Consider the following 16,846-nt stretch of genomic DNA (forward strand, 5'->3'; position numbering starts at 1 on the left):
GGGAGGAGAAAGGCAGGGGTAGGGAATGAGGTGGGGTGGGGAAGGGCAGGGCTGGGGATGCCAAAGCAATGGCGCTCAAAGACCAATAGCATTAGCCACAGAGGAGAATGCACATTATATTTAGTTGAGCACGCTTTAACGCTCCTGTGGTGCTCTAGCATGATGTATAGAGATAGGCATATAGAGATACAGATAATATAGAGCTAGATCCAGCTTCTAAGATGGCCTCTTTCTGGATCTACACATGAGACTTACGCTGTAGCAGGGCATTAAATTCATGTGACTCGGGGTGGATCAGCTACAACGATTTTTTTTTTTTAATTTTTGCATTTGGGTTTGATCTTTGGGCGAATGAGCACAAAAAAGGCAGAGATCTCCCCGATGACACACTTAACAATAGTACTCATCAAAGGTAGTGATCTGAAAAAGAATTCCTGGAGAAGCATGAAATCTCCTGGTGCCTCCCCGCATAATACCTGCATAGCCGCTCTCAGACTTCAGGCAGCAGAAGCATGGGCAGTAATTAAGCATGGGCATTTGCATAAAGATAATGAGGCTGAATAGGAAAGAAGCAAATCAGATGTAAACCAGTACATTCTTCCCAGAAACTGAGAGGAACACACAGAGACAACAGCCGAAGAAATAAAAGCAGTAATCCGCACGTCTGTGTATTTAAACACTGTATTTAGAAGCGTCTTACCACATCACCTGCCAGCTGCTCTCAACAGGGGATGGCGCCCACTCGGTCCCCTGATATTTAATATGCACTTGTCTCCTGCTCCTTGTTAGCTCTGCATTTCCAAGTCGCAATGTTGTTTTAAGCTACATACAGTGGCATATACCTGTAATCTCACCACAGAAGAGCCTGAGGCAGGAGGACTGTGACTTTGAGGCCTGGACTACATCATGAAACCCTTCTTAATTATTGTTTTTTTTTTTTAATTAAAAGAAGAAAGAAAATAAAAGCATTTGATGCTGAGAAAAGTATGGGGAAGAAACTGGCACTCTAATCATAGACGCGTGTGGGGCCTCATGTGTGAAATACAGTACTTTTCAGGGCAACACAAATTGTGTGGATCTAAATCAAGAAAGAAATTTCCTAAATCGAAGAATGCCTAGGTTTCCCAGTCATTAACTTCAAGAGCTGGCCATGAGATAGGGAAGGGACAATCCGGAGGCATGACAAGCATGTCGAGTGGTACTGATGGCCACATGGAGTCTAGTCCTGATTATCCATGTGTCCTGGTTGGCTTTACTATTGCAGTGGCAAACATCAAAATAAACTTGGGAATTAAAGGGTTTGCTCAACACATGCCAGGCTCCATCACTAAGGGAAAACAGGGCAGAAGCTGAAGCAAAGGAAGCTACAGGTAGAACCTGAAACAGGACAGAGGAATAATGATTACTGTCAAGCTCTCGTGACTCATTTGACTTCCATTTTTATGCAACCAAAGACCATCTGCCTTGAGGTGACATCATCCCCAGTGGGCTGAGCTCTCCATACCAATCATTAATCAAGAAAATGCCTCACAAACTTGCCTAGAGTCCACTCTGATGGAGACATTTTTCTAAAAAGAGGTTTACTCTTTCCCAGATGACTTTAGCTTGTGTCAAGTTGACAAAAACCCAACCAGCATACCATGCCAGACCATTGATGGGAGAACCAGGTTCTCAACACACAGCTTGCTAAGGCCAACTGACGTGCTTGCTATACAGTATGCTGCCTTAGGGTGGGGACCGATTTGATTCATTCATGATAGTCTTGCTTATTGAGTACACTTGCCTGAATAGGTAACTTTTTTTCCCATCTTTATTAACTTGCGTATTTCTTATTTACATTTCTATTGTTATTCCCCTTCCCCCTCCCCTTCTGTATGGGTGGTCCCCTCCCCATCCTCCCCCCATTACCACCCTCCCCCCAACAATCACGTTCACTGGGGATTCAGTCTTGGCAGGACCAAGGGCTTCCCCTTCCACTGGTGCTACTGAATAGGTAACTTTAACCAGCGGAATGAGTACAGGTCAGGAAGAAAAGCAATGGTTATTCTCATAGGTTTTAGTTTCTAAATTTGTGTTGCTGTCTTACATATACCATCTGACATTTATTTCATAAACTCTCCCATGAATAGAGAAACAACAACATGAAATAAGTCCTCAATGAAGTGAGCAAGTAGCAGACTTATAGATGGCCACCAAAACTGACTCCTTTAATCATCTACAGAAAAAAAATGAATCATAGCTAAACTGTAGTTTTCAGACTACAGGGACAATTAATCCTAAATTTTGGGGGTTCTACTATAAAAGCTTTATACATTTCCTAAATACTAAAATGGTCAATTAAAAAAAAAATCTCAGCTAGTACTAACCAGGCCCAACCCTGCTTGGCTTCCAAGTTCAGGTGCATTATGTACTCATTTATAAGTGGATTTTGGTCATAAAGTACAGGATAGCTATGCTGCAATCCACAGAACCAAAGAAACGAAGTAACACCCAAGGGAGGTGCTTGAATCTTGCTGAGAAAAGGAACTAGATGAGACATCAGGGGTGGATGGAGGGAGGGGAATGGGTGGGATAAAGGGTGAGAATGGGAACAGGAGGGGTCAGGTTGGGAAGGATGGGGAAGGGAAAGTACTGAGAGAGACAACTGGAATGAGGGAGGGAATTATAGGGCAACGGGAACTCCCAGGAATCTATGACCCTAGCTAGGGCTCCTAGCAATGGGGATAAGAAACCTGAAACTGCTATCTCCTGTAACCAGGCAAGACTTCCAATAGAAAGACTTGGACACCAACACAACCAAGAACCTTAGACCCACAACTTGTCCTACCTACAAGATGGAGCAGAAATTGAGGAAGGGGTTAACCAATGACTGGCTCATTCCATGAGAGGAAACCCATCCCCTGACTATTAATGATACTCTGCTATACTTGCAAGACAGGAGCCTATAACAGGATCTGACAACTGTCATCAGAGACTGATGGAAATAGATGCGGAGACCCACAGCAAAACATTGACAGAGCCTGGGTAATCCTGTGGAAGAGGGGGAGGAAGGATTGTAGGAGCCAGAGAGATCAAAGACATCACAAGAAAATCTATAGAACCAACTCACCGGGGCCCAAAGGGGCCCACAGAGATTAAACTGCTAACCAGAGAGCATGCATGGGATAGACCTTGGCCCTCTGCACAGTTGTGAAGCTGGGTCTTCATGTGGGACTCCTAACATGAACAGGGGCTGTCTCGGACTGTGTTGCCTGCCTTTGGCTCCCTTTCTCCTAACTTCACTGCCTGTCTAACCTCAATAGGAGGAGATGGGCCTAGTCTCACTGCAATCAAGGCTGGTTGACATTCATAGGAGGCCTCCCCTTTTCAGAGGAGAAAGGGAGGAGAGGTAGATAGGGGTAGGGGAGACAAAAGGGAGGGACTAAGAGGAGAGGATGGAGGAGAAGCTTCGGTTAGGATATAAAGTAAATAAATTATTAATAATAATTTTTAAAAATCCCCAAACACTTTTGTCAAATATAATTTTTCAGAAACTAATAGTGACTACACAGAATGAATAGTTTTGCTGCTGAGTAAGCCAGCCAGTATGAAAATGTCAACAGAGTCAACACAGAGGCCTCCCCCGCCGTCTCTGCCCATGGCCACAGCGCACTCCTTTGGAGGCATCCTTGACACTGCTCTTCTCTCTCAGCAGATAGCTCCCACTCACCACACATCACCACAAACCTCCTGTCCTTCCCCAAGCCACCATGGTCTGTTGCAATAGCCCCCAACTGTCCTGGCTGCCACTGTTACTCCCCTCTAGACTGTTGTGTATAGTAGCAGAAACCCCCATCTACCTCTCCTCCGTTTCTCCTCTGATATTGCTATCTTTCTCTCTGTGAGAATTTTAAATGTGTATTGAAGGTCATGAGGAAACTAATCAGCAATGGGTTAGTATATATCTGAGCACTTTAAAATGTGAGGCAATTTTTAACTAATGTTGTCTAAAATACTTTAATTGCCTGCAGTTAAAATACATTCCTTCCCATAATACAAAGACACTCTCCAGAATTCTACCTTGTTTTTCATGGTATGGCTGCCAATTTCTTCCTCATAACTGTCCTCCAGGTCCTATAGGAGAATATCCAAAGGCTTTTGCCAGAAATTCAAGACCTTTATGACTTGACCTCAATCTTCCTTTTCTTTCTTTGCCTTTTCTACAAATCTGCTGTGGCCAAATCCCATGATTTATCATTCCTGGAAATTCATTCCTTTCTCTGTTGCTTCTGCTCAGGGCATTCACCTGGAAGCAGTTCTCCCTTGGCACTGTCTGGATGTGTGTTCCTTAGAGACCCCACTCCAGCTTGCCTTGTCCAGCCTGAAATAATGCTATCACTTCTGTAGACAACATAATGTCTCTAAAGAAGCTTCCGTCTGCACTGGCCAAATCTATTCATTCCTCAGGACAGGTCTCCTTTGTTGCCTCTTCCGTAAATCCTCCCAATTCCCCAAGGTTACAGGGCACTCCCTCCATTGGGATGGTAAAAGTAGCCTGTGGATAGTTCAATACATTTCCATACAGGCTGAAATTTAATGAAGGTAAAAAGCATTCTTTATTCTCTCTGCAAGTGTCTAGATCACTCTCTAAAGTATAATGATGAATATCAAAATACCCATTGACTATCCTGTAGCAAAGCATCATTTGCAGAAAGAAGTACATGTGGGGTATGCAATGGGGAAAAAAATACAGACAAGTCCTTACCTCAACCCAACTGTGTTGTTATGACAAAATACAACCACCTGAACCAGGAAGGGGAACATACCTGTATACCTAGCATTTAAGAGGCAGGGGCAGGGGCAGAGGCAGGGGCAGAGGCAGAGGCAGAGGCAGAGGCAGAGGCAGAGGCAGAGGCAGAGAGAGAGGCAGAGGCAGAGGCAGAGAGAGAGGCAGAGGCAGAGGCAGAGGCAGAGGCAGAGAGGCAGAGAGGCAGAGAGGCAGAGAGGCAGAGAGGCAGAGAGGCAGAGAGGCAGAGAGGCAGAGAGGCAGAGAGGCAGAGAGGCAGAGAGGCAGAGAGGCAGAGAGAGAGGCAGAGAGGCAGAGAGAGAGGCAGAGAGAGAGGCAGAGGCAGAGGCAGAGGCAGAGGCAGAGGCAGAGAGGCAGAGGCAGAGAGGCAGAGAGGCAGAGAGGCAGAGGCAGAGAGGCAGAGAGGCAGAGAGGCAGAGGCAGAGAGGCAGAGGCAGAGAGGCAGAGGCAGAGGCAGAGGCAGAGGCAGAGGCAGAGGCAGAGGCAGAGGCAGAGGCAGAGGCAGAGGCAGAGGCAGAGGCAGAGGCAGAGGCAGAGGCAGAGGCAGGAAGATCACAACTCTGAAGCTAGTCTGGGCTACAGAGCAAAGCCATGCCTCAAACAAACAAACCTCGGGCTTGTTCATTTATAAATGATATAGATGTATTTACCAGAACTTTCTGAAGGCTGACACATCCCAAAGAGAGGCAACTGACATGTTTGGAAGCTGGTAAGAGCCACTCTGTGTGTCTCCAAAATCCAGTCTTGAGGCTTCAGCCTCTGGAAGCAAAGAACCGTGTGTCTTAACTTGCAAAGCTCAAGAACAAAAGATCTGGGGACTCTAGAAAGTCTTTACAAGTCACTAACCACTCATGAGGACACAACCTCAGGCTGCCATCATTCCAACAAAGCCCGACCTAGAAACGCAACCACAACGTGAGGTGTTCGACATGAGTTACACAGAAAACAGAGCTTTCAAACTGTAGCAATGTCCACTGATGAGAAATATCCAAACCAACTATGGTTTACCCACACATTGTGTGTGTGTGTGTGTGTGTGTGTGTGTGTGTGTGTGTGTGGTCACTGAAGTGATGGACACCTGACACAAACCACTGAAGGGAGAAATTATTTTAGACTGTTTTCAGCCCATAGCTGGCTGCTCCATTGCTCCTGGACCATGGTAAAAGCACACAGACAAAAGAAAAAATCACTTAGTGACCTACTTCCTTCAGCTCAGCCCTATCTCTTAAAGTTTCTAGCATCTTCCAATACGGCATCATTAGCCGAGGATCGATGTTCAGTGTATGAGCTACGGAGGAGGAAGGGGGCACTGCAGCCTTAAACCATAACACTTTAAAATATATTGCAGTAAATAAAAGAAGGAAAAGATAAAAATTGATAGATATAGAAACACATTCAGAGTATACTTTGAAATTTAAATATGTTATGGGACAGCTCATTCCATGTGATTCCCTTACGTAAAGTTGCATCCTATTCAGTTTGTGCATAGGAATGTTATTTCCTAGGGACATGGGGAAGAGGCTCGATGCGGTTGCTTTTGTAGTAGTTATTTTTGCAGAGCAGAGGTTGGTGGGGCCCGGAATGGAGAGTGTTTTTCTTTATTCGACACATATTGAGAAGCTGTTGCTTTTTCAGAAACTGGACTTTAATCATTATCACAGGCTGTTCAATTCACAAGAGAAGCAGCTAATACAAGCTCTTCAAATTTGCATGAAAAGCATTATTAAAACGGAAACCTTAAAATAAGTTTCTATGAAACACCAAGTTCAATATATGGCACACTGAAACTGATACTAGATACATAACCATACTTTAAATTTGTTTTTCGATTTCACATGCATGAGTGTTTTCCGAATACCTGTACAAGCATCACGTTTGTCTCTGGTGCCCAAGGAAATCAGAGGACATCAGATCCCCTAAAACTGGAATTACAGATGTCTGTGAGTCACCCTACGGTGCTAAAAATTTAACCTGTATCTTCCACAGGAACAGCTGGTGCTCTTAACTAGCGCCATCTCCCCAGCCCCCATATTTTTTCCTTTTTAAAGAATATTTTTATGATGAGGTGTGCCATACCTCTGGGTGGGTGCCGCTAGGATAAGCAAATATGGGGTAGAAAGATAGGAGAGAAAGAGAAGCAGAAAGGGTCTGTGAACTGTGAAGAGAGGAGGAACCGGAAACATGAAGGTGGTAAGTGGCACCCTGGTGTGAGTACCCTGCCCTGCCTTGTGAGGTCATGATGATGTCCTCACCCGTGCTGGCACCAAGGGCCATGTCTGACTCTGTGGCCCTACAGCAGCAGGTGTGTGTGTGTGTGTTGATGTGATGTCTGTGGTTCATGTTTTCACCAAAGGCCATGTGGGCGTCCCTGGTCTGGATTGCTGCCTAGGGCCATGTTGAAATCTGAGAGCTGTGCCCCTCACTGAATACAGGACTCAAAAGACATGGCCCTGTCTCCCACTTAGGCAGCATGGGCTAGCTGGCCCTGAAGGCACCAGAGTGAGAGCGCTGGCAGCTGTTCAGTGTTGTGGGAGATGTCCACCCAACCCCTTGCTCCCTGCAGGAGATGTAAGAGCTGGCCCCACCCCTCACCCGGGTGGAATGAGAGAACTGGCTCCCAGGGTACACGAGTGGGTAAACTGGCTCCACACTACACCAGCTGTTGCACTCAAGAGAGAAGCCCTGCCCCTGACCTGAGCCTGGTACATTCGGTGTGGGAGAGATGCCCCTCACTGCCTGTGGCAGGACACTTGTCCTGCCCCAACCTGGGCAGTGTGGCTCAACCGTCACTAGCCGCAGCATTTAGGAGAGTGGACCTGCACCTTCCTGGACAACACAGTAGATAGAGCCGGCCCTGGCGTTATGGACATGGAAGAGCTTAGCCCAACCTTTACTGTAACAGCGCTGGAGAACTGGCCCTTGTGAGGTGGACAAGAGAGGCCTGAACAACTCAGCTATCACCCAGGCCTAGATCCAGGACTTTGAGTCAGCCCAGCCTAACACCTACCCATCTATAAACTGCTAGAGTGTGTGAAGGAGCCAATCCTGCAGAACCAAAACTGTGGGATCTCCACGACACAGGGCAACAACAGGATACAAGAGGAGTCCCCGTGAGGACCCAGTACTGCTAGAGTCGCAAAAGCCACAGGTCTCTAACCAGACCAGTGACTCGCTGAAATGAATGTTTGAAAATGAAGCTGTTGGAGCAAAAGGGTAGGCTCTGTGGCACACTGCAGCTTCCATGGGCTTTGTGTTGTCTTTTCTTTTTCCTTCTCTTTTCGTCTCTCTTTTCTCTTCTCTTCTTTTCAATGGGAGGTTGTAAGGTCAGAGACCAAGTATGAAAGGGAGGGGAGATGAATGGGATTGGAGTACATGATATGAGTGTGTGTGTGTGTGTGTGTGTGTGTGTGTGTGTGTGTGTAGTGACCTCAGAGGCCAAAAGTGAGCATTGAAACCCCTGTAGTTGCAACATGACAGGGAGTCAATAAGGATGCGATCGGCTTATACGGATCTAGTACCTGTTCTTCACAAGGTGTTCGCTTACTCTAGTTGTCCAGTTCTGTAACATAGCAAGGAATCATTCTGCTCTTCTCAAACAAATAACAACAGCAGCAGCAACAACAACAACAACAAAAACACAGGATAGTGCTCTCAGAATGGTTCTAAGACAAACGTTTCGCCCAGGCATGGTGACACTCACCTGTACCAGCGCTCATGAGGTGGAGAACCCAGTTTAATCTTGTGCGTGTTACAAAACATCCTTGGCGCCACAACTGAATACAGTTGACCAAACCAGCCAGCTCAGGCTTAACTGTTCTAAGTGTTAAGTGCAGAGCACACACCCAGCACTCTGCAAAAATCACAGGAACTCAAGGAGAAGACGCTGCCCTATGAAGATGGCAACTTATTCAGTGTCACCAATCACTCCCTAGGGAACAGGAGCTATGCAACTAAGAATTAAGTGCCAAACTGTACAATGTCTGCAGTTGGTAGTGTGGAAAAGCAAAAGCTAAGTGAGCCCAGAGTCATGGGGAACTAGCAGATTACATAAAGTTGCATTCAATATTTCTATTTTTATATTACTATAGGAATAGCTGCCCTAAAATATTATTTCCACCCACAAAATGGCCTGTTAATGAACTATTGCAACTTCTGTGGCAAGTGATTTGACCATCATGTTCTGAATTTCTGCCATAGTCAGATACTGAACCTTGGAGGGGGGATATGCTAATGTATGATAGATAGATAGATAGATAGATAGATAGATAGATAGATAGATAGATAGATGATAGATAGATAGATGATAGATAGATAGATGATAGATAGATAGATAGATAGATGATAGATAGATAGATAGATGATAGATAGATAGATAGATAGATAGATAGATGATAGATAGATAGATAGATAGATAGATAGATAGATAGATGATAGATAGATAGATAGATGATAGATAGATAGATGATAGATAGATAGATGATAGATAGATGATAGATAGATAGATGATAGATAGATAGATAGATAGATAGACAGACAGATAGATAGATAGATAGATAGATGATAGATAGATGATAGATAGATGATAGATAGATGATAGATAGATAGATAGATGATAGATAGATAGATAGATAGATAGATAGATAGATAGATAGATAGATATAGATAGGAACTTGTGTGTAGAAAAATTTATTTCTGCAATACAGCACCATGTACAAGAAATAGATATAATTATTTTAAAGTAAAGGGTATTACATAAAAATATTTTAAATGACACAAAGTAAAAAAAAAGGACTGCAGATATTTCTTTGAGATCTTGGTTTCTATTTTTAATTGTATGCAGAAATGAGACTCTGCATCGTGTGGTGATATTATCAGTTTTATTTTGAGAAACCTCCTTATTGTTTTCTAGAATTGCTTCCATCCAAAGGGAGCCCACTTCTATCAGTTCTTCACAAGGACCCCTTTCAGCACATCCTTGCCAGCCTGTCATCACCAGGACTTTTTCCTAACAGCCACCTGAAAACGTGATATGGTCCACACTGAGTTTTTCATTTCCATTTCCCTGATAATCATGGCCTATTCATTTTCCCCCTATGCCTACTGGCGTATTTGTCTATTTTCCTTGGACAGATTCTCTCCAGGCATTTGTTCACTATTTAATTAGGTGGGAATTTTGTAATTGCTTTGCTCATTTTGTCTCTTGCTATTGAATTGTCTTATACATTTTGACTACTAACCCTTATCAAATAATTACTTCTGATATTTCCTCCCACTCTATACGCTCAACTTTTCATCCTACTATTTTCTTTGTGGCACAGAAATTTTTGACTTAATATACCTTTGCTTGTATAATATACTACCTATTAGTATAATAGTTGGCAAACAGTTGCCTACAGCAGAGTCATGAAGATTTTCCTCTCTGCTCTCTTCCAGTGGGTGGTTTCAGTTATTTGCTTTTGTCTTCCGTCTATATTTAAATTGTGCATGCATCAACAACGAGGGTCAATCTTGCCCTTTGCACATGGGTGTGCATTTCTTTCAACAGCATTTGCTGCACTGAGTGCTCCTTTCTATCCCACGTACTTGGTCCCCTCCTTGAAGTCAGTTGACTATAACTGGGCTTTCCTTCCAGGCCCTCTCTTCTGTCCACTCCCCTATATGCCCATCCTGAAGGCAGCCCTGTATTTCACTTCCATACCTTCATGATACTTTGTGGAATCGACAGATTTAATGGAATCAGCTCTGTTGTTCTTACTCAAATTGATTTGGCTCTACTATGAGCTTGTGCTCTGAGTGGATATTAATTCTTTTTCTCTGTGAAAAAATACCATTGTGATGCTGGCAGAGATTGTGGTACACCTGTCAGTTCCCTTGGAAATTGGATGCTTTTGAAATGCTGATTCCTCCACTCCACCACTATGAGAGGTCTTCGCTTTATTTACCTGTTTCCTTGATGTCAGCACTGTTAGCTTTAAATGTCTTGAAGTCCATCTTCTTTTTTTTTTTTTTTTTCTTTTTTTTTCGGAGCTGGGGACCGAACCCAGGGCCTTGCGGTTGCTAGGCAAGTGCTCTACCACTGAGCCAAATCCCCAACCCCTTCATCTTCTATCTCCTTGGCTGAACTTATTCCTAGAGAGCTTGTTGTGGTTTTGATTTGATTTGATTCGGTTATTACCTATTATAAATGGGTTTGTTTTATTATGGGGTGTTTGAATTATAAACAGATATCACCACTAACTGTGGAAAACCTGTAAATGATTACTTTCAAGTATATCTTAATGGTACCCTTGAAAAGAGACAAGTTATAGTTTTGGTATAGATCCTGAAGAAATAATTTACTTGGTTTTCACATGGTAAGTGAAATTAGTTGAGACCTTTAGCCTAGAGAAATGAAAGTATAAACCTACTAAAACTTGCATATCCCTCTCATCATTTAAAAACAAACAAAAATCTACCTTCTTATTTTCAGCCATGTCTTGATAAAGTATTTGTTACTCTCCCACTGTTTTAAACATCCTGAGACATTAACTTACAGGAGAAAGGTTTTACTGTGGCTCATAGTTTTAGGGTACAGTCCTCTCATGGTGGTAAGTGGAGGCAGGTAGCAGGAGTCATAGGCAGAAGATGACATTGCAGCCATGGTCAGGAGGTAGAGTATGAGGAAATGCTGGTGCTCAGCTCTATTTCTGGTTTTGTCAGTCGATTGCCTCAGCCCATGGAATGACATCACCTACCATTAGCATGGGTCTTCTACCTCAATTACCCTCTTGATAATCCTCAAAGCATGCCTAAAGCTGGTCTCTAAATGATTCCAAATCTTGTCAAGTTGTCAGTCCATATTAACCACCACAAGTCCACCATTTATCAACCTGAACAAACACATTGCTTTTAAGCCATATTCTCCCATCCCTTGTCTCCCCAGGCCCCTGGCCATCTCATAGAGCAAAGTACATTAAGTCTACCTTCACAGCTCCACATATATTTATCAGTTCTGTCACCAGTTCAAAGTTCAAAGCCTCTTCTGAGACTCAAGCATCTCCTAACTGAGTCCCATAACATTAGAAAACAAGTTGTATCATTACATTATTCAAAGGCACAGGATAAATACTGCAAAAGAGGTGGAGGGCTGGTCATATCAAATGCAAGGGTGAAAGACAGCCTAGCAGACACCAAGCTCTGCAGCTCCATGTCAGGCATCTTGGGTTTGTTGTGGAATCATCTGGGCTCCAAGGGGCTTAGATGGCCCCATTCTTCCAGTTCTGCCTCCAGCAGCACATAGACCAATAGTTGAATTCACTACATTTTATATTGTTCCTATTGTTGTTGCCTACTGCCACTTTTAAGATAATAAATATATCTGAAGCAAGAGAATATTTACACCTAATTGATATTTTTACGTCTAATGAGTTGCTGCAACTAGACTGATGGGCCAATTGATAGGATGATTAGAAGGAAAGACTTCTTCCTCTTGGTGAAATAGGCTAGCATAGAGCTGGGTGCTTTCCCCAACTGCTGAAAGAATGATGCGAGAGTCTCAGGAAGAGCTTCAAAGGGTTTAAGTATCTGTAAATGATACTCTGTGAGAGACAGCAGCAGATCAAAGAAAGATGTGCACCCCCTACATGACTCCCAGGCCCAGTGCTTAATCAACTCACAGCCTCTGGTGTTCAAGCCCATTAAAAACGTCACAACAAACTTTACTGGTAATTAATAAAGTCTGTTTTAAAGTTATTGGAGTTAAAAAGCAAAGTTGCTCATGTTGGAGAGTTTAAAAGCCTTTCACAAATTTTGGGTCTTTGAAGAGTATTCTTAACATTTTTAAGGCAGAAAAAAGATAAAGTGAGTCACACAGCAAATTGAAGGTGAAGGTGATTCATTATTTGTGGTTCTTAGTAATTTGTTCTCTTCCAAGATGATCAATATTGACAAAAAGATAAACTGTCAATGAACAATAGCATATTGTGGGTGTTTTTCTACCATAATAGTAGTAGTAGTATTCTACTACTATAGCTTCATAAAAACAAATCAACTGACTGAAATTTTATTTTTGGTATGATACCTACCTTTTACTTGGATGTTTAAAAAGACCAGTCAATTACATACAAGTCTTTAATCCAAATATTTGGAGACTTATTTTGTCTATTAGAGTGTTGAAACTATTGTCTTCTACCAGGAAAGGAAACCGTAATGGAAGCTTCTCCACAAAACCAGAACCTTCCAGAGACTATGCCCACTGTTCTTCATAGACAGTAGACAAAGTCTGGTACTGGCTCTTGGGGTTGAGGGGAGCCTCAAAGGTTTACAAGCTCATAGATAGATGAAGCACCTCTTGGCCCTAGTCATAGAGTCACAAACATGTCACTTCTGGTGATTCTTATCCAACATATACCTTTCATCTTCAAACATTCTTTTAAATTATTTTCTTTTCTTTTCTTTCTTTTTTTTTTTTTTTTTCAGAGCTGGGGACTGAACCCAGGGCCTTGCGTGTGCTAGGCAAGCGCTCTACCACTGAGCTAAATCTCCAACCCCTTAAATTATTTTCAATTGCCAGGGATGTATGGCTCAGAGGACAAATAAGTTTACATGCTTGCCACAAACTGAAGACCATTTTGAGGATTTAACCACCGTCTTGATAAACCAATTATGAGTTGGAAAATAAAAGAATTTCTCTAATCCTTATGGCAATAAGACATTAATATTCATTCCTCGAAAAACCAGGCTCCTTTTGTAAACAGCACTGGGTCTGTTCTAAACCTGAAAGCAACCCTCGCACCCCAGGTGCATTATTATTTTCAACCAAGGTCATACCACTTGTCTATTGGGCCTCAGATTAAATTTCAGAACTCTGGTACCAGCCCTGACTCCTTAGGGAAAATGTCAGCATGCTGCCATTTCAGATGAGCAGTGTTGCCTGGCTTCTTCAGAAAATTAAGCTACCCTCTGAGCTGGCAAGCAAGTGACTGTTGACCCACCTCTGACTTAGTTCGGCTTGCTTCATTATGAGCAGTAAACTTCATTCTGACACCAGCCATGACAAATGCAAAACAAGCTCGTGGCTGCCCTCATGCTCACTGTACTCACAAAGACCTGGAAGACATAGGGTTAATGTGGTCCTTTAAAATGTAACACAGGTGGTGCCAATTTATCTAACTTGACTATTTCATTAGAATCATCAAGTGGTACTGGGAATTTAGCATTATGTATTATTATTCAGATATGCACTCAAAGTCTCACTTTAGTTCCCTACTCTGATTTAAAGACACATCCCAGAAGTCTAGAAAGATAGCCAAGTGGTTAAGAGAACATGTCTGATGTCTTTTCAGAGGACGAAAGTTCCCATAGGCCAGCTCACAACTCCCTCGACTTCAGCTCCAGGGGATAGAACAATGCTATTCTAGACTCTGTGGACTCACACAGACACACAGATAAAAGTAAAAACTAAACCTCTAAAAATTGAAAGGAACTCACTTGTATTTAACTCTATAACTACTTGTGACAAAAAGATTATTTAAGACTCCATGGGACTGGAAAAAGAAACTTAAGTATAAGTTAGTTAGGGTTTCTATTGCTGCAATGAAATACCATGACCAAAAAGCAGGCTGGGGAGGAAAGGATTTATTGGTCTTACATTTTGACACTCATAGTCCATCTGTGAAGAAAGTCAAGACAGGAACTCAAGAAGACAGGAGCTGTTGTAAAGATCATGGAGGGGTGCTGCTTTACTGGCTTGCTCCCCGTGGATTGCTCAGCCTGCTTTCTTATAGAACCCAGGACAACCAGCCTAAGGATGACACCGCCCACAATGGGCTGGACCCTCCTGGTCAATCACTAATTTAAAAAATGCCCTACAAACTTGCCTACAGACAGATCTTATGAAGGCATTTTCTTAATTGATGTTCCCTCCTCTCCAGACTTTTAGGTTATATCAGTTGACATAAAACTAGCTGGCACAAAGACTGTAACATTTTCCTGATGGGAACTCCCTTTCTAAAGTGAGAATTTGAAGCCATATCAATACTTTACCATTGACCAACAAAATATATAAGTTCTGTGATATTCCTTTAATTAAAGTAGATTCAATATTTTAATATCAAACAGTCTCTAAACTGCCTCACAGTTCATTCATCTCAATATTTCTTGGAACAAAGACAAACTATAACACCCAGGAAATCTTTTCAAAAGGAAATACAGATAAAGGCAAGATGCCTTAGAAAACAGATCTAATGAGGGACAAACACTGACCCCAACCTGTTCTCAGTGTTGACCTGCTCTTGGGCTGTGGCCCATGAGAATGGGGTCCCCTCCCTTCTAACAAACCTGTCCACTTAGACTCTTTCTGGTGATTGACCTCTAATGGCCTCTCAGATATTAATTCAGCCTCACAGGCTTTGACCCACAAAGAACCAGGTGTTATTGTATTTTTAATTTGCATATTGGCTCTGATTGACTGTTATTCTTGATTTTTGTCCTAGCTAGTATATCCGACCATCTTCTAAGTTAAAAAGCTCTTCATCTCAATAAAAGGACTTGTAGTTGGTGATCTGAGTAACACCTTTCCCCTCAGTTTTTAAGGAGGAAGCAGAGCCTCACAAGTATCCCTGTCTGGCTTTACATTCTCAATTCTCCTGCTTCTGCCGCCTGTGTTCTGAGGTTACAAGTATGCACGGACGCTAACCCTGTCGACTTGGTATTAGTAAACTGCATGGTTTTTTAATCAAGTATCTTTTAGGCATTTGTTCCCCCACTTAATTGGGCAGATTTATGAATATTTAAATTTTCTTCAATAAAAAAATCTGCAAATCTTCAATTTTCAAATACTAAATCCCCATTTATTAATACTGCAATTTTATCCATTCATTTGACATCAATAAATGTACTACAGGGATTCTAGTCACCCAACTGTGCCCCTTTCAGAGAATAGCCCTCAGATATGTTGTAGTATTAACTAACATCATGAATTTGAATTCTAAAGAACGCCAGGTCTTGAATTCTTTACTACTTTAATTATGGCTTTAACATATAATTTCATCATGTCGTTGGCATAGAAAATTAAGGTTTTTGACATCAAAATATAGTAAAATTATCTCTGAAGTGTAATTATGTTCTAAATTATAGTAATAAATTCTTAATATAACCAAACAAAGGCTTGTTTTGAATAGCTTACTAAGCTACAAACCATTAAACAGTGTCTTTTACTAACCTCCATTTTGGTTAAGCCATACACTTCCAGCTCCCTACAAGTTAGGGAAATGAGTTCCCGGTGGCCATGGTTAGGGTTTTACTAACTGAGGCCAAGGCAACTCTTATAAAGGACAGCATTTAATTGGGGCTGGCTTACAGGTTCAGAGATTCAGTCCATTACCATCAAGGCAGGAACATGGCAGCTTCCGGGCAGACACAGAGTAGGAGGAGCTTAGAGTTCTACATCTCAGTCCAAAGACAAACAGAAGAAGACTGGCTTCCAGGCAGCTAGGATGAAGGTCTTAAAGACCACGCCCACAGTGACGCACTCCTTCCAACAAGGCCACACCTACTCTAACAAGGTCACACCTCCAAATACTGCCACTCCCTGGGCCTGCATGTTCAAACCATCATAGTGTCCTTCAGGAAATGTAATCTTCTTTCTTGTACAGCGTTTCTCGGAGAGCTCTGATACCTCATACCTGAGGTTTGCCGACTAGACAGAACACGTATTCTCTTTGCCTGCACTACTCTATTTCTGTATTCTAATGGGTAGGCCTATGTGCTCAAGTCTGGTCGAGTTCCCTTCATTGCTAGTAGTGTTTTTAACAATTACTTTTCAAGATGCAAAAGCGCTTTCTCCCTCCCCTTCTCTCTCTCTTTCTCTCTCTCTCTCTCTCTCTCTCTCTCTCTCTCTCTCTCTCTCTCTCCCCCCCCCACCCTCCCCCCCTTGGAATTTTGTAAATAAAATGAATATTTTAAAAAACAGCAAGAAACAGGATTTGGTCGTGTGTACTGACACATGGTTGTAATCCCGAGGAGGCTGAGACAGTAAGATGGCCTGGTCTATCCTCCTGGTTCCGTGGGCCACACAGAGAG

Source organism: Rattus norvegicus, chromosome 1 (genome assembly GCF_036323735.1).
Source record: "Rattus norvegicus strain BN/NHsdMcwi chromosome 1, GRCr8, whole genome shotgun sequence".
NCBI classification, from domain to species: Eukaryota; Metazoa; Chordata; class Mammalia; order Rodentia; family Muridae; genus Rattus; species Rattus norvegicus.